Source organism: Amblyomma mixtum, chromosome 9, assembly GCF_055824585.1.
Source record: "Amblyomma mixtum isolate Tamu chromosome 9, ASM5582458v1, whole genome shotgun sequence".
Classification (NCBI taxonomy): domain Eukaryota; kingdom Metazoa; phylum Arthropoda; class Arachnida; order Ixodida; family Ixodidae; genus Amblyomma; species Amblyomma mixtum.
In genome coordinates this window covers 19,836,335-19,848,773 of record NC_143020.1, presented here as the reverse complement: position 1 = coordinate 19,848,773, position 12,439 = coordinate 19,836,335, and the positions used below count along the sequence as shown (strand labels likewise).

The 12,439-nt window shown below is 46.8% G+C and overlaps 1 pseudogene; it reads left to right on the top strand.

Annotated features, from left to right (window-relative positions):
- The window catches only part of LOC149328447 (uncharacterized), a 478,240-nt pseudogene extending 468,228 nt beyond the window's left edge, over nt 1–10,012 (top strand).
- Nucleotides 10,013–12,439: the final 2,427 nt, after the last annotated feature.

Genomic DNA, 12,439 nt, shown 5'->3' with positions numbered 1-12,439 from the left:
TCTCAACGTCACAGACTACCTCTCCGCAGCTACTGACCCAACGACTTGAACGCAATATGTTTGTACCATTCTGATATGCCTTATTCTGCCCATTTTCTCTTATTTACTGTTACCATATCAGCTGTCTCTTAGAATTCTACATAGCACTGGCAGTGTGTGAGTAAAAAATAAAAACACTCGCCATGCTTCGAAATCTCGGGTTGATGTTTCACTGCTGGTGTTTTTCCTGTAATTGCGAAATAAACGTTTGTATGGTGAACGGGAATCAATAGCACACAAGCTACGCGCCACGCGCCTTTGACCGCAGAAAAGGCTGTGACAACACGCATGGCAACAACCCTTTGAAACCAAGAGGTCATCTACTATTCCGCTGCATCCATTTCGACATCATCCATAGTTTTACGAAGGCCATAGCCAATAGATGTCTTGTGGCCCTTTGTTATGGATGCCAGTGGAACCTACGAAGCTTTATTTTGTAATATTGCTTGCCGTGGCTGCCGCTGCTAGTCATCAAAATATTTGTCAGGGTCGTGAGAAAAGAATAACTATAAAACAACGTGTACAACTCTGGAAAAAATGGAAACAAAATATAATTTCTGTAAATGTCACAGATATAGAGACTTCGTGTTCAGGAAAGTAAAAACAGCGCTAAATTCTACACAAAACACACAGAAAGACGGACAGGACGGGCGCTGACTCCAACTGGACACAATGTCACATCAACTAGCCCCGCAAAAGGTCACATTCGAAATAGTGCCTCCTAAAAAAGAATCGCCAGGTACCACGGCAGGGCCGCCAAGGGGTGGGTAGGGACGAAAGAAGCAGTACCCGTGTGCCAAACACGTTCGAGCGCGGTCGTCATTGTCATGGCGTTTATCCCCCTCCGTGACTAACCGCCTCCTTCTGCCACAACGCGAGGGAGAGGAGGTCAAGGTAACGCAGAGAGGAGGACCAGACCGTCTCGAAGGAGCGCTTTTTCGCTTCCACGGACAAGTGGAGCCGCCCTGGTGGTTCAACTAACGTCTTGTCCAAGATGGCCGCCGTGGTACCCCCGCCTTAAAGAACCACAGATAGTCGAAACTTTCCAAGCCCTCTACTACGGCATCCCTCATAGCCTAAGGAGCTTTGGAGCGTTAAACGTGAGAAATCTAAACCACCGGAGATTACTGGAAGGCAAAGCGCCACTTCGCTGAAGAGCACCTACTGTATCTAAGTCACATCGCAATCAATGAGCGAGTACAAACAGACTCTTAAAATCACTGGTTTCGCAAAGTTTCCAGAGCTGACCGACGAGAAGGCGGTGTGTAGATTCACGGGGTCTTCGGTCAATTCTCGACGATTTTGAATAAACTTTTCGCCCCCTGCCGCACCCTTGCCGCATGATACGAAGCCGGACTTTGGAATTCCAGCGGTATGGTCCGCAGGATGAAGTATTCGAGGAAGTTATGCGTTTCTAACAGTTGGCGCCTGCGCTTGCATACTTCGATTAGAACGCCGAAAGAAAAATGCCTAGAGAAAGCATGCAGCGTAGGGCAAGGCGCCTTGCGCGTCCAGAGGGTGCAAGGCCGTGAGCGAGGGAAAGGAAAAGCTAGCCGCTCTTTTGTCAAAAGCAGCAGCCGACTATTCAACGATGGGAAATCACTGCCTTGATATAGCGCGGGAACGTCGAAATTCTGCACGTACTTGTACAGCAAGCCTTTCAAGTTGGTCGCAGACCATCGCACGCTGTGCAAGCTCGCCAGCTTAACATTCGTCTGGACCATCAACGGGCCCAAGCGCACATCTCATCATTCTTCGGTGAAATGCACACAAAGAGAGCCATTTTCCAACCTTGTTTTCATCCAGGCACTACCAAATCGTGCTTTTCTGCAGTGAAAAAATGATATCTGTGTGCTTTACGATTTTATACGAGCAATATAAGTGGCAGCACTCTCTTCTAGTGCTAAAGAGCTGAAATGCTAATTGTAAATGGAATTCACGTGTATGACCTTCCTTCTTACCTAGAAGGAGTAGCTGGATCACTTCGCCGCGGAGTATTTCTTTTGCTCGGTCCCGGATGGCTTCCTAATCTCACGGCGACACATGGTAGGGACTATGGTGGAGAGGCCGGTTGTGCAGCTTGGTTAAAATTTATTTTTGGCAATCGGCGTTTGTCGGACTTTCGGTGATGACGAGAAGCACTCGCTGTAGTTTTGAAGCAGTCTGCGGATCTAGTATTGTTTCTTTTTGGGCAGGGCTCGGTTCGTGGCGAAAACGGGCGTGTGATCTTTCTTAGCTGAGCCCGCAGGAGCTCTGTCGGAGAGGTCGAAGGCGTCATGAACATGTTATATTTGTTCTAAGAAAGCGATTGTCGTTCTATTGCTGGCGTAACGGATCCTTTGCTGAAGTTCATCAGCATCACTTCAGCTTGACCATCGCGGAAATGGGCGGTGCTTCTTTCGTTCCCGATCCTTCGGTCTAGAAACAACTCGTTGTTCCGCTAAATGATTAATGGATAAATGGACATTAATGGATAAAAATGCCGCAACCGCTGTGTGGCGGTCATCTAGTGACGAGTGCCGAGCGAAGTTGGCAGAAAAAAGGCTTGGTTTATTGTCCCTGGTTGATCAGAGATATTGGATGAACAACTAGCCTCACAGCAAGTGTTACACATATGATATCTTTTAACTCCGTGCCCAAGACGCGTGATCCAATCCCGAACGAGATGGCCTCAGTGCGGTCGAAGCGAAACAGTAAAGCACTCGTGAGATCTGCGATGCCCATACACTTCGAATAGCGTCATGTGCACAGCCTTTTTCATGAACCATCTATTACTGCGTCTCTTGCTCACTTGTGGTTTAACAACTTCAACTCTATCTATCGCACATTACCTTCAGTTGCGGAGTATTTCGGCCACGAAAAAAATCGATAAAAGTTCTCTAACAGCTTCGCAATACCTGTGCGGTGGGTGTCGCTTCCAGGTGGAGGACCGAAACATCTCAGTGTTCACCGCCCACCTCAAAGAACTTGGCCTCTAGTGGCGAAGCAAATCTGCCGCAACTCAATACCAGCTTCTCAACACCCTGGTTCGGTCTTCGTTGCAGTATGGCATGCCAATGTTCTGGGGCTTCTACGTCGGTCGGCACTTTAACAGGTTACCTCCAAGTGTTCGCCGGGCAAAAACTAAATACAAAATAAAAAAGATGCTGCGATACATTAATTAGAGGGTTTACGACATCATGCATGTGCTTTACCACCTGTCAAGTAAATCTTGTGATGTCATTGGTTACTGCTGTAATTATTGCACTGATCTGAGGTATTGTTATGCCACTTTGGTTTTTCTTCCTTGCGATTTAATCTGATGAGGATTTTTTTTTTCCTTCATGTATCATGAGTCTTGTGTCTATTTTGTTCTCACCGTCATACTAATTTGATGTCCGTTATTTTGAATGTGTTTTTTTTTTGCCTGTGTGTATGTCTGCGCGGTTCCGCTGCCTGTCGGGCTCTGCCGCTCAAGCCCTATGAGGCGTTGGCAGGCCGGATTTCTGTACATTTTTTTAAATATTTGGCGCAATAAAGAATTATTATTATTATTATTATCCGTTTCTACCCGCTGAGAACACCATATACATGACGCTAGACCCCCGCTGCACACAGTGGATCCGCGACATTGAGGCACTGTCTGTGAGGGGCAGCGCAGATGACTACCTTAGACGGTGCGCCGAGATTGTTGGTGGTACAGGTCAGTCCTACTCGACAATGATCCGACATGTGCTGAGCACTCACGAAGAAGTGGCCGAGATGGTTCGCCTTTTTTGGGGAGAAGACACGGTACCTCAGTGCCACAACTTGGGCGAGCCCGAACTGCGGCGAGCTGTCAACGGCCATCTGCCAGACGACTCCCAACTGTAACCCGTGGACGAAATGGTGAACCTGCACCCTGAACTGTACTCACAGGTTGACTCGCAGCTGTTGAACCGCAGCAGCGAGTCCCGGGAGCGTTTCAAACTTTTCTTGGGTGCGTACGTGGTATGGGCGCTGTCGCCAATGGCCTTTGGTTATTTGACGAACACCATGCTTGCAGATATGGGCCGTGAACGGAGCCAGCACAACTTCCAACTATTCAAGTGCATGAAGGCCTTGGAGATGGTGATGCCTATGGTGAAGTGGCAGATGCTTAGGGATGTTCAAAAGAACCTAGAGCCCACGTGGAACATCATGCGCCTGTCGAAGCTGTCAATTCAGGCCTTCGCGCTCTTACAGTGAGTCCTTAATTCATCAAGTCAGCTCAATTTTGGGGCTCGTAGCTGTCAGTGCCTTCAATATGACGAGCTCCTGGGAAATGCTGGATGACGCCTTCGCCTACCTTCCCAACGACACAGCGCCACGATTCTTTCAGCTGTATTGAAGAGCTGCGCAGGCCGCTGTAACCTTCTTCAAGCAGTCGCTCCATCGGCCGGGACACAGCATCTACCACGTGCCAGGCATCGCCTCAGTCCGCGCCTATCGGCTGGTGGTCGGGCGGGAAGTCTCTCTCTACCACTTCCTGACCTCAGCGCCACTGTACGAGCCTTCCCATCCGATGGCCGTAATTTCAGCACTTGCCGGGACATTACTAGTCGGCCAGATTAACGTATTGCTCCGGCTAACACTGTTCTACGACCGCGAATTCAAGGTATGTTGTTCGATACTCAATGAAAATATATTAGAATTACTTGCAGTGAAGTAACTGCGCTTTCGATAACGATCGGTGCAACAGAGGGGCTTTTTGTGCATATATGCCTGCCAAGGTTATCTGCTGACAAAATTTGGCATACTGATGTGTTGCATGCCACATCCCTTAGGACAACTATATTAGATAATAGAGCAGATATAAGGCACAGTTGCTCTGACAGCCAGCTATAAACTGTACTCTAGAGAACGAGGCATGCCGACAAGTTCACCTGTGCTTTATTGAAATAGATCACGGAATGGATACTTGTTCGCAATTGAAGAAAACAGATAAATGAGACGGTAGTATTCGCAGTCTACTGTGGGTCCGAACTTTCCATGCTATGCTTAGAGGTCATCCCATGGAAAACGGGTCACGCGCTGCATGTGAAGCCAAGCACATTCTTTAATGAAACTTCTTAGAGACATTCATAAAAGAAGTGCTATAGTCTGGTTTGGCTTATGGGATTTTAACGTCCTAAAGCGTCTCAGTCTATGAAGATAGCCGCAGTGAAGGGCTCCGGAAATTTCGACCACCTGGGGTTCTTTATCATACATCCCACAGTACACGGGCCTCTAAAATTTCACCTCGATCGAAATTCAACCGACGCGCTTATAATCAGTTATGATCCTATCCTAAAGGAGCTGACACCTGGTGCTCGACTACGGATGCTAAAACATGGCTCCGTTATTTGGCACATTTTCAATAAAACTGCGGCTAAAAAAAAGATATAGTTCGTGTAAGAAACCGCTTCGCTTTATTTCTGTTACGATGCACTTCAGTTATATTTCTCTCTAGGGAGGGCTCACATCCTGGTGACAGTAGAGAATTGTGTAACATGGCTGAAATTCCTCTATTACTCTTGCACCGGACATTGTAAATGTATAAAAATATATTTCTAGACGTGTTTTTAGCGGAACTTTTTATTTGTAGTGTCCTTATGCTAAAAGGCAAAACGTATCAAGTTCACTTATAGTACAAAACTTCTCATTTCAATATTGTTCTCCGTGATCGGCAACTGATTGGAGCCCTCTAATCCTATTGCTCCACTTTTTGTTGTCAGTGTACTTATCGCTCTTGTTAAACGTTTTTCCGTTCGTCTAACCAAATGCTTGACCTTTTTGAGTCTGATTTATGACCTTGTTTTCGCGAGGATCATTGTGCGCATTTTTTAATTCGGCTTCCATATTTTTGGACATAATTCTCTTAGGCGCCGCTGCACTGTCTGAACTTAATACAAAACTCTGGCACTCTTCCGGTAAAAAAAACGAAGCGTTTTCACGAACTGAGGGAAAATAGAGTGGAGTTTGACGTCCATGGCTAGCCAATTTATGTTCAGCGTTGGGAACAAAACAGAGCCACGATATAAGACATAAACAAATATTGTGCTCTTTGTAGTACACGAAGGCGAATTCAGCTCTTGATATTCATTCAAGCAGTACGAGGCAAAATTTACTAAAAGAGAGTTATAGACGCATACTTACATAGTATTCTAGTACGCCCTTACCTAACGTAAATTAAAGAATAACGATTACAATTCTCGAAGGCAGTGACGCAACAGAAGGCGCGTGGCGAGCAAAATGGGGTGTGGTCAACGGCTTGGGGTTTCGGAAGTGGTTGGAGACGGTTTACACTCGGAGGATGAGGTCCAAGTTGGCTATGGTCGGGTCTCCGGTTATAGGCGTTGTCAGCGAATGCACGAGGCTCTGGTGGACATTGTTATTTTTTCTACACTAATTACCTCACCCCCTGCCGTCATGTCGCACTGTGGCAAAAGCCGCTGGAAATCAATCATTTCGGCCTGGCCCTAGTTAGTGTCACCTTGCTATCAAGACAGCAAATCACAGAGAGAAGAAAAGATATACGTGCTTGCTTCCGTAGGTCTAATGTTAGGTGTCTGCTTGAAGACAAGGGCACTGCTGAACGGTGGGAAAGCGTGCCATCGGCTGTGGGCGGAGCTGGACTCGAGCGGCGCATCCATGCTTGGCGGTCAGTGTGTCCCCGCTTGCAATAGAGCGGCAGTTCGCAAGCGGCGTGCGCGCCAGCTAAGTTTTCTCACTTGTGTCTCCTACTTTCATTTGCGCATATCTTCGGCTTAAGGAAACTTGACCAGTGCCGGAAACAATGTTGCTGCGACGACGACAGATACAGTCGATAGCAACCGGGAAACCGTGGGCTGGGATACAGTGACAAGGTAGCTGGTGACAACTTGGCAGGTCCTCGCACCGTAAAAGCGATGGGGGCAAGAAGTCGCTGCAGCAACGGCACGGGGTAACCTCGTCCGTCAGGGCAGCGGTGCAACGGCAGCATAGACAATAGTTCCAGCGCTGCAGGCTTCGAAAAGCGCTATCTCGCGAGAAACTCGTCGTTGAAAGGCTCTATTGGGTACTGGCGATTCCTCAGCACTCGCCGCTCCGGGTTCGCTCGAATTCTTCCATTAACGCCGTGAATTGATGAATCGGAAAAGCGGTCGTCGTACTCGGTTGCAATGTTGAGTTGACGAAACTGGCTACTAAGGTACAGCGGGGGCTACATTTGCGAGCGCGCTCTTTCCATGGCCAAAAGGGCGGCTAAAGGTGCGATTTAAGGGTAAGGTTGGTTATGAAACTCGGAAAGGAGCCGCGAAGGTAAGGACCTCGAAAGAAAAGGTAAGGGTTGGTTTATGAATACGGGGATAAGACCCCTACAAATTAAACGGAGCACGACGCGGACGAAGTGAACAGGCCGGGAACCAGGTATCAACTGCGCTCATTCTACTCCGCACGTGGCCCCAAGTAGCCAGCGCGAGCGCATGCCACGAGCCGATGCGGCGCAGCACTGCCGATGGCGATAGCGTCGCTTCAGCCTTATAGACTCGAGCAGAGCTGTAATCCACGCGACAGAATTACATGGCTCACCGGCAACGAAACTCGGCGGATTTTACCAGCAGCAGTGGACCGAAAACCCGTCAGTGACGTCACCATTATCTGGCGTGGCGGCAACAATATATAATAAGACAGTGTCGTCTAGAGGAAAGAAAACAATTTATTCTGAAGGCGCGGGGAATTGAACCTCGAACATTGATTACTAGGCGAGCAGGCAGTCCATAGAGACACAACATCATGTTATATCTTGGCGAATAACGGCGAACTCAGTGTACGCCTTTCCGTACGACTGTATACTATATAGCAGGAGCGTCATTAGAAAGGAATGAATCTTTAATGAACCCGTCAACATAGCACACGGTGAAACAATTTTTTCGAATTCAAAGCAAGTGAGTAGACTGAAGAGCTCTCCGTAACTTCTAATTTCCTTATTTCCGGACCCTACTAACGGGAGCGAAATGATAGAAGCGTAGCAAACCATATAAAATTGCTTTCTAAATCTCATAAACAACAAGTTTTATAATAAGCAGCATGATCGAAGTTCATGATTAATTCGATGGCCTTCGGTGCGTGCTTTATCCATAATGCGCTTTTGCGTGTCGTGCATATTTGACGGAACTTGATCCTGAAGATTCGAGCTAATATCGCTTGCGCCCCTCAGTTGTCACAAAATGCCTTCAAAAACATTTAAAGACATAATACACTGCATACATTCTATTTTGAAGAACGAAGCCTAACTCTGTTTGGAAGCACATATCATGCGAATGAATGAATGAATGAATGAATGAATGAATGAATGAATGAATGAATGAATGAATGAATGAATGAATGAATGAATCCGCTCGTTTTATTGCCAATGCAAAAAGCGTTGCCCGAAATTTTTTTCCCGCTGCGTATCCAGGCATACCCGCCCAAAACCATCGATTCAGGTGCGTTGCGTCTCTACGTGGACACACTGCGCTTAAAGGCAGGGTTGAACGCTAGCGGCCTGTTGCCGGACGCCAATCCCCAAGAGTCCCACGAGGTGTACCTGACTAGCTACGCGGCGCTCACCGCTAGCAACGTACCTGACCTTCAGACCTACGCCGGCGCTGGCGGCGACGCTGGCCACTCGAAGGACCGGCAAAAGTTGTTCTGGGGTTTCCCACTCGAAAATCTGTTCTTCTACCTGCAGTGCTTCTCTCACTGCGGAGCGGAAGGCCGCGAGCTTCAGAAAAAGGTTTGTGCCTAGTATTCACGTACGCGCTGAGGTCCAATTGCGGTCCTTAGTGTTCGTCAAAGCTTTAAAGCACTGAGGCGAAAGCTGTAGGGGATAAGCAACGCCAAACCGCATCGTCATTGTCCTGCTGTACCTATGCTCTTCAACTCTTCTTTTTGACAGCCATTTGTTCTCGATATGCTCTCCATCCATTTCATATTTTACCTGCAATTTTGATGTACGACCGTCATGATCTTTGATTACATGCAATCAGGTGGCGTCTCCTCTGTACACTTTTCCGTTGCCCTATTGTTCATCGTGATTCGCTGACTCTCTATGCTGAGCTTGAAAATGTGACTTTCATCATGACTAGTATTTTTATGGCTACCGCAAATCTTAGATGCCATAAAGAACAGCTCCTCTTGGTCGCCATATTCAGCGTACGAACAGCCCCTCAGCAGAATAAAGGACACGGTCATCACCATCAGGTTCGCAATTCGTAGCGAAACACTTCCGTGTTCAATACGGAGCCTGGGTGGGAACATTCTCGAATTAATCCGGGGGGGGGGGGGGGGGGCGTGTGTCATCAGGAAATTGCAAAGAGAAAGTTTCGTGTAATGTCAAAGGGCTGCTCTAGTTTTATGGCTACACTTTGTCTTTGGGTTCCTTCTTGCTAACCTGAAAAAACATTGAATCCCATTGCAATTTTGTTTTCAAGTGAAATCCTAGGCATAAAGAAATTAAATTTTCTTACTGTATTCCAGCAAATTGCAAAGCCTCAAGAGGTCGTCTGCAATCTGATCTCAAATCTGATCTCAGTTGCAAATACCGGCTACGTTCCAGTAATATCTTTCGAACACAATCATTAATAAAGCAGGTTAAAATATTTGTCTGGTAATTCGCACCAGCGATTTGACATTGCGCAGTCCCAAGGTATGTTAAATGTTGAAAGGATGTTGTTAATTAGCGTGTCCGGCCGCCTTACGGCTCTCAGAAAACTGGCGGCCACAAGCCTTAGCCACTGCATTTGTCGACTCCTTAAGCACAACAGTTGTTTAGAAAGGTGTACTAAGTAGACGTTTTCTAAGACGAACGCCTGCATTTTTCTCTTGCCTGTCCTCCTCTCAGGTTGCCATCTGCAACGTCGCTCTTCCAGCGGTGCAGCGTTTCCGGCGAGCGTTCAAGTGCGGCCCACAACATCGGCTTGCCAGAGAGTTTACCTGGCCCGATATCGGGAGAAATTCCACCGCAGCACCGTAGCAGCATCTCAAAGTTCCCATCACGTGGCCACACTCATGGGTCCCGCCCTCGTCAAAGTTCCCATCACGTGGACACACACATGGGTCCCGCCCTCGGACCTACCTGAAGCGGGGACCTTCAAATTCGTTTCGCATTGTACAAGGACCAATTAGTCATTGGTGCCATTCTACTTCTGACCTTTGTGTTTCGTTTGTGACCATAGTGAACACTTTTCTCCTGCAAGGTACAACAGTTCCTAATTGCGAAAGGAAATTGTTTCTTCCAGTGAGGGCGAGCACTTATGAGGAACCTGTGAAGCCTCGCATGTGTAAAGGCGTGCAGTGGCGCATGTGAACAATTACCTCATTTACAAGATGGACACCGACGGCATTCCTTGCAGATATTTTTGACCAAAACAATGCATTATTGATTTGTCTATCGAACACTGCTAAAAGTGCTATACGTATTTGAAAACGCCGCCCTAAATTCGCAGTTTCATGGCACATAATACTCTGCCCACCAGCTGAGCTTCGGATCGATTAGACAGCAGAGTTTTTTTTCATAGCCGCCAGCATGCGTGTTGATTTCATGCAGCAACATATTGCAGTGCGGTGAACGCGCGTTTTTCTTATCACTGGCTTTCGGGTATGAACGAAATATTTTACTCTTTTGGCTGTTAGAGATTTCGGCTGACCGTCCCACTTGCTTAATTAAGCGAGCTATTTGTCTTTATACAACAGCGGTTTCTCGCATCAGAGGACTGTACCTCTTATTTATCCTGGTGTCTTCGTCAGCAGCTTCACCAGAGTCTCAACCTAGTCGCTCAGTTTCGTCATTAGCAAAGTAGTCCTCGTTGTGCAGGTCATGCTATTCCCAATGTTTTTACCTTTGTAGGGTGGTGATCAGCAGTGGCATTGTCGCATTCACGACTACCTTTGCAACATTCGCTAGAGTTAATGTTCATCCGCCATTGTCCGTTGTGCACGCGATGTTATTGTGTTGCTCTATCGTTTTTAACATACTTTCACTACTACCGAGCGGGTATTTTGACAGCCTGTGACTGAAAATCCTGGAGCTTCAGAACTGGTTAAGAGACAATGATGTTATTTTTTCTTGTTCGGATGTTTATATGCATATTAGTGCTTTATGCTTGATAATGCGATTATGCGTACCGTCCTGTAGTTTTTTCTTTATGATGATCAAGTTGAAATTCTGACTTTGCTGCATTATATTCTGATAGCCATATACTCCTGATAGAGTTGAGCGTGAGTCCTGTGAACCTCATCACTGTGTGATCAGTATGTTTACGTGTAGGCCAGCATGAAACGTTACAGGCACTAAGAAACGCTTGGGCCCCAAAAGTTGATATATAGATTGAAAGGGGCAGCTACCTTTTTGGTATGTAAATTTGCAGCTGTACATTACATGACAACACGAATGTGGAGCTGCTTAAGCCGAAAACGGTGAAATGTTTCTTATCGACTTTCCCACAGAACGGAAGAGAAGCAAGGGCCCGATACGAGCCGGTGAAGAAATTGTTAGCGGTTGTCTTTTGAGTGTTCTGACTATCCGTGGTGGCAGTAAGTAGCATTCCTTGGTGCTGTCCGTGCTTTCCATCTTTGTGTAATTAATCCCAGCAAAGTTTTCTTTGGGCCAGGGATGTGTTACAAATTATTGTAGCGGTTTAAAAATTTCGTTCACAGAAAAGACTGGAATTTCCCAGCGAATTGATTGTTTATTAGATTCGTGTCATAAAAAAATGTCGGAAGGGGTATTCAGACGTACACTTTGCCATCAACGGAATAAACTTCAAGGACTATCAGTCGCGCTGTGCATAGATATGCAGAACTTGCGGTGCCACATCGGGGAAAACATGTCGGCAGCGGTTCGTGATAAATATCGCTCATTGCTCTAGAACTTGTGATGTCAAAAGTATAGTGAAACCTTTGAAAGGTTATAGCTGCAAGAGAGATTGGAACCCGCGGCGACGCAAATCAGTTGCGTTGGCCGTTGCATTGCACGCACAAAAACATCCCGGCGTTAAACAGCCTCTTGAGCTGTTCATTATATATTAGCTTCGATCCGTGCGCAAAGTCAGCCTGAAAGCAAAAAAACGCGGGCACATTATACATGCGAGCCGAATTTCGGACGCGTGGCTGGTTTAGTGGCAACAGCGAAAAAAAAAGCGCATGGATGCGACATCTGACGAGCATGCATCAAATGATAGTGCAGCGGGCGGGAGGTTTCAGCTCGAACTTCAATTATGTAAATTAACTGAGTAAAAAAATAATAATACTATCGTTCGTCAGCTGATCACAGCAGTTTTTATTTATGTACATTTTCAGAATTCGGTGTGCATTACTGCGATTCTTCATTAAACTCCCTGACACTGCATGACCGCAGCGCAACGCAGCCTGCGAGAATGGCGACTCGTTTCTCATCTCTGTG